This window comes from Petaurus breviceps, unplaced genomic scaffold (genome assembly GCF_028583685.1).
Source record: "Petaurus breviceps papuanus isolate PSGF00001 unplaced genomic scaffold, PetGlider_PUasm1.0 90895, whole genome shotgun sequence".
Lineage (NCBI taxonomy): Eukaryota > Metazoa > Chordata > Mammalia > Diprotodontia > Petauridae > Petaurus > Petaurus breviceps.
The window spans coordinates 1,769,298-1,775,960 of NW_027187372.1; positions in this window are offsets into that span (position 1 = coordinate 1,769,298).

Sequence of the window (6,663 nt, forward strand, 5' to 3'; positions counted from 1 at the left end):
AAGGAAGGAAGGAAGGAAGGAAGGAAGGAAGGAAGGAAGGAAGGAAGAAAAGAAAAGAAATACAAAAGCAGTGTAAGAAGAAGAATATCGTGTGTGAGGAATAAGGAGAAAGCTAGTTTGCATGGATTACAGAATTTGGGAAGGGGTAGCAGTGTCCAGTGATGTTGGGAAGATGGATTGGGGCTGAGTTGTGAAAGGCTTTAAAAGCTAAGCAGAGGAGTTTATATTTAACCTAAAGGCAATAAGGAGACATAAGAATTGATTGAGTAGGAGAATGACATGGTAGATCTACATTAAAGAACACCCTTTGGCAGCTGTGTGGAGAATAGACTGGAGAAGGGAGAAGCTTGAGACAGACCAATTAGGAGGCTGTTAGAATAATCTAGTTGAGAGATGATAAGTTCCTGAACTAAAATGGCAGCTGAGTAAAGATAAATCAGATGTGAGAGATGTTACAGAAACTGAAACAAGATTTAGCAACTGATTGGATATGTGGGGTAAGTAAGAGTGAGAAATCAAGGCATAATCAATCAAACAATGATTAAATATCTACTTTGTGCCAGACACAGTACTAGGTGCTGGGGGTACATGCAAAAAGAATGAAGTTATTTCTTGCAATGAGCTTACACTCTAATGGGAGAAATAAATACATCTAGATATATACAGCATAAATATAAAATTAATAAATACAAAGTAATTTAGGAGGGAGGACAACTAGGTGGTGCAGTGGGGAAAAAAAATGCCAGACCTAGAGTCAGGAAGCCTCAGACACTTACTAGCTGTGTTACCTTGGACAAGTCACTTAACCTGTTTACTTCAGTTTCCTCATCTGTACAATGAGCTAGAAAGGGAAATAGCAAGCCATTCCAGTATCTTTGCCAAAAAGATACTAAATGGGATCATGAAGAGTCAAACATGACTAAGATAACTGGACAATAAAATTTAGGAGGGATGGAGGACACTAGCATTTGGGGAAGGGAAATTAAGAAAGATCAAGCAGATGATGGTGCTTGAGCTACATCTTAAAAGAAGAGAGGGACTCTATGAGACAGAAGTAAGAGCGGAATACATTTTAAACATGTAGGATGTTTAGTACAATTTCATATAAAAGGGAGACAGAGTGTCATGAATGAGGAATAGAGAGAAGATCTGTTTGGCAGAATGAAGGATTGCAGAAGGAGCAGTAATATGCAATGAAGCTGGAGAAATAGATTGGTTCTAGGTTGTGTAGCACTTTAAGAGCTCAACAATGGAGTTTATCATTGCTCCTAGAAGCAACAGGAAGCCACTTGAGTTGGTTGAGTAGGATAGTCACATGCTTAGATCTCTGCTTAAGGAAGGTTTCTTTTGCAGTGGAATATGGATTGGAGTGATAAGAGGCAAGAGGCAGGGAGACTAGATAGCTGTTGTAATAATTTAGGTGAAAGGTGATGGGGATCTAAAATAAGAAAGAAAGGGTTGGATGAGAGATATTGTTAAGCAATGGTATCAGACTCAATCCCTGCAGTCTGCATATTGATTTAGAAAACCACAAATTAACATTATCTACATTGTAATGAATTTTTATTGATTTTGTTGAAAACTTTTCTATTATTTTAGTCCAGCTCTTCAGCACTAGGGAGTTCTGTAGTTCAAGTGACTGCACGACGTGATTCTGACACCTCTCTAAATGTAAAGGGAGGTATTGAGGTTATGAACATAAAAAACTAGTCAAATGGGAGCTCCTGCTATAGAAATACCATAGGTTTAGGGAAAAGCTAGTAAGTTCTGTTTTGGATATGCATGCTTTTAGATATCTCTGGGATATTCCAGTTTGAAATCTCCATTAGGCAGTTGGTAACAAAGAACTGAAGTTTAACAGTGATTGAACAGAGAGATCTTTGAATCATCTACATAGAGATACTAATTAAATCCTTGGAAGCTAATCCAGTTACCAAGAGAAAGACTGGAGAGAAAAGAAATGGATATAGAACTGAATGTTGGGAACTCCCACAGTCAGGGGGCATGATGTGGATGATGAGAGAAGTAGAGGTCAGATGGGTAGGAAATAACCCTCTTCATTTCAGAGGATCATGTGCCTTGATTTGGCCCTACCACTAGTAAACCAGAGGACTTGAAAGAAATCACTTGACCTTTTGGAGCTAATTTTCTCTCTCAAAAAAAATTAAAGGGTTGAGATAAATATTTTTGTGCTGAAAAGGAAAGTCATTCTTGATTCACACTTTTAATACCCTGGACAAGTGAGAGTGTGTGTGTGTGTGTGTGTGTGTGTGTGTGTGTGTCTTATAGTATTAACACTCTTCATGATGGAGGAGAATGCTGGATCTGGAATCAGTAAGACTCAGATCCTACCTCTGATATTTACTAGCTGTGTGGCTGGATAGAAATCACTTTACGTCTCTGAGATTCACTTTCCTCATCTGAAAAATGAAGATAATATTACCTGGAATAGTCATCTCACAGGGTTGTTATGAAGTTTAAATAAGATAATATATATAAAATAAACTTTAAAGATCTACATGCCAACTATTATTGTTATTATAATATGACATGATAATACATAATATAATTATATATAATATAATAATATTGTTATTAGACGGTGATGACAATTTCTGCATATAGATGCAATTTAAAAGACTGAATGAACAAGAGTCTTTTCCCAACTGTGGTCACCACCAGACTTTACCCTGTTTTAGTCAGCGGTTGAGGCCATTGTTTGCTGAGAATGTCCTTAGTTACTCTGTCTCCTTGTATTAACCAAATCTACAGTCAGGTCCCAGTTAGTACCAAAAATAAATCTCCTTTAAGTAGTCCCATTATTTAAGTCAATACTACATATTTTCATTGGGTTGGAACCAATGACCATATTTTACATCATTATAACTTTGAATAGTGTAAACTCAATTATATGTAGCCACTGTTTATACTAACCAGGAATTTTTTATTTTATACTAATTTATACTTATAATTTATACTTTATACTAATTAGCCATATAGTGGCAACACAAACATAGAAAGCTAACAAATTCAATCAACCAACCAGTTTGCTATGTCTTTATAATGCTGAACAAATGGTCTAATTAAATGGATCCTTGGCCTTTGATCTTCCTTCTCACTCTAAAGTTCTACCTTTTCTTTTTGTCCTAACTACTTCATAGTATCACGGGAACATAGATTTAGAGCTAGAAGAGGCCCTTAGATAGCTAGAGACAAAAAGAATTTGTTCCACTCCTTATTTCTTCAGGGAATGAGAATTTTTCATCCTGGATCTCACAGTGAATGAGTTCTCATTCTCTCTGCTTCTGTGTCTACCAACCCCATCCCCAAATAAGACTCAGAGAATTTTAGAGCTGGAAGGACACTTAGGGTTCACTTAGTCATAGAATCATAGAATTGTAGGACGTCAAGGCCAGTAGGAACCTTGTCTAATCCAACCTGCTCATTTCTATAGGTGAGAAAACTAAGGCCCAGAAAATTTAAGTGACTTATTAAAGGTCACAGAGTGAGGCAGTCATATAGTGAGGACCTGAATTCAGGTCTTCTTACCTACAATTCACTATTGTTCTCATGCTACAATGCTTCCCTCAGTCTCTTCAATTTTGTTTTGGGCTTTTGGTAGGGAAAATAAGCCCAGACAAATTAGATGACTGACTCAAGGTCATACAGTCTGTCAGTGGCAAGGCTAAGGCAATACAGGTGGTTCTAAAGGAAAGAGAATTTGGCAGAGAGGAAGAGAATAAAAGTCCCCTTTTACCTAAACATCTTTCTCCCTTCCTCCCTCTTCCTTCTTCCTTCCTCATCCTTCTTTCCTCTCTTCCCTCCATATTTCCTTCTTTCCTTTTCTCTCTCCCTCCCTTCAATGCTACCTTCCTTCTGTCCTTCCTCCCTACTTTCCTCTTCCTTCCTTCCTCAAAAGAGTGAAGGTTATATATCCCCCAACCTGATTAGCATAATCACAGAAGGCCCAGACATCTTGACCCAATCGAAAGTAAGTTGGTTACAAATAAATCCCTAATCAGTTTGAAAAGGTGATGGGGACTTTGGATCGGTAGATGAAAACAGGCGACACCATGAAGCATCTTGTGGTTGACTGAAAGAATGGAACAAGTCAGTTCAGAATTCCACATTCCAGTGACAAATGATATGGGAATCCAGTGGTCAAGGACTCCTGAAAGGGAATTGCCCTGGGGCAGCAGAATGATAGGACTTTTTCTCTCTCCTCCTCTCCCAATGACCAGGTGATGACCTTGTGAACTTCAGAACAATCAGAAAATAGGCAGTTTCAGGAGGAATGTGTGATGGAACCTGTATCATTGTCCCATATCTTCACTGGCAGCTGAGAGGCAAGAGGATCACCCAGACACACTCAACAAAGTCAACCCTTGGGGTGGCTAGGTGGCACAGTGAGTAGAGCACCAGCCCTGGACTCAGGAGGACCTGAGTTCAAATTTGGCCTCAGACACTTAACACAAGAACTAGCTGTGTGACCTTAGGCAAGTCGCTTAACCCCAACTGCCCTCCAAAAAAAAAAAGTCAACCCTTGTTGATGAGAGAAGGGGAGAGAGAGAAAGAGCACCCTCAACCTCCCCTCTCCCTCTCCCAAATTCTCTCTTAGGAGTCCTTCCCCACTGGATTTCTGGACCACTTCACTGACTTCCTGATGTAGTATGCAACTCTCAAGTGGTTTGCTTTATTGTCCTTAGGACAGATATATGCTTGATTCCTTAAGTCAATCACAAGTTAATGAATGGTATCATCTGCTTTCATCTAATGACCTTGAAAGATCAACAGAACACTACCATAAGGGGACTTTAATGAGGACCCCATAAAGTGAGTAAAAGAAATACAAAAGAACCAAGAGTTTGGCCACATGTGTACTATAAGTTTGAGTTCATTCTTCCTAGGGATTTGTACATGTATAAGAGGAAGGCATATCTTTTTTAGGGAGACTGTTTCTATAACAACTTTCCTTACCATACCTACTTAATAAAACCTTTTCCTAAGAGTTAATTGAGCCCATTGACTATAGTCAATGTGAAGTACACCACTGGGGGCTTTTAAGCAATAGTACTAGAAATCCAACCCCTCAAGGTTACCCTCATAACTCTAAGGGGAGTAATAAGTTGCCCTCTAGGGTCCCAGTCTGCCAACTTGAGTGGGACCAAATGGACTGATCCCATAAGTGGTTCTCTCCTTCCTTTCTTTTTTCCTTCCTTCCTTCCTTTCTTTTCCACAAATGCCCAGTTTATGACCTCCAACAAAGCTACTGTACCCTGGGTCTTTGCAGTTTCCCTCCTTCCCCATAGAGGTTATGTTTTGGAAATGTGGGAAGAAAATTCTGCAGCTAGAAACCTCTCATCCCACAGTAGATGTCCTTTCTTCTTCCCTATACCCTATATTTCTGAGTTCATTGTCTTTTTACCCAATGGAAAGAAAATAGGCATATGAGTAGAGCATACATTTGCACAGTTTCCACTCTGCCTCTGAAGCTCCAGCACCCCAGCCCAGCCTTAGGATGAACATGTCCATTGTCCCTAAAAAGGGTAGGGGTGACAGGTCCTCTTCCCCTTGTCATTATCCACATTAAGCAGTGTATCAAACAGCCTGGGTGTTTTATTAACTAACAACTTTCTCAGTTTAATAATTTTAAACAAAAAGCAAACATTTGAGAAGAGAAAAATGTCTAACTTCTAAAAAAGAAGAAAACTTCTTTTTTTTTTATTTTATTTTTTTTTTAAGCAATCAGGGTTAAGTAACTTGCTCAAGGTCACACGGCCAGTTATTTCTGGGTGTGGTGCTGAGTTGTCTGAGCCCGGGATTCGATCTCCAAGTCGTCCCAACACTGGAGCCCGTGCTCTTACTCGATGAGCCACCTGGCCACCCCTAAGAAGAAAACTTCTAACCCTCAGCTGCCTCCCCTATCTGACCTGGCAGTATCAATGGAAGCAGGAGCATACATGGTCATTTGGCTTCTCCCTGGCAAAGGAGAAAGGGAGGAGAAAAGAGTCACCATTTCTTTCTTCCAGATAAGCTTTGTTTAACAATATAAATTCATTCTGGCCCATAGTTATGTGTCCTGTCTATCATCACTGTTCATAATGGCCTCTTCTCTGGCAACTCTGATAGGCTGTTCACAAAGATTCCTGGAATCCTCCTTCTTCCAACAAGCCCTCTCCATTTCAAACTGGGATAGACCCAGGAACCTGAGGTGCTGGGAAACCCCTGAACAAACAGACCAATTCCTTTTACTCCAGGGCTTAATTGAAATGGAGGGACTTAAAGCTGGGATGCATTTATTTTACTGACGCTTTTTATATCAGTTATTTTCAAATACAGCCCCTCCCTCCATATCCTGTGAACCTTCTCTTATGACCAAAAAAGAAAAAGAAAAGAAAAAAAAACTAACCAATACAGTAATCACATTTGGCAGCTTATGCAGCATTTCCCCATATTCTTTCCCCACCTTGGAACTGAAAGAAGGGAGGAACATTTCCTCTGTTCTCAGCAGCAATGAGGAGTTATAATTGCACAATATTCATTTCACGTCAGTTATTTCTATTTGTAGCATTATAGTCATGTATGTTCCCCTCCTGGATCCCTGCTTTGTTGTGGCAGAGGGACTTGTATAGTTCAATGAAAGTATGAGCTATGTAGTGCAGA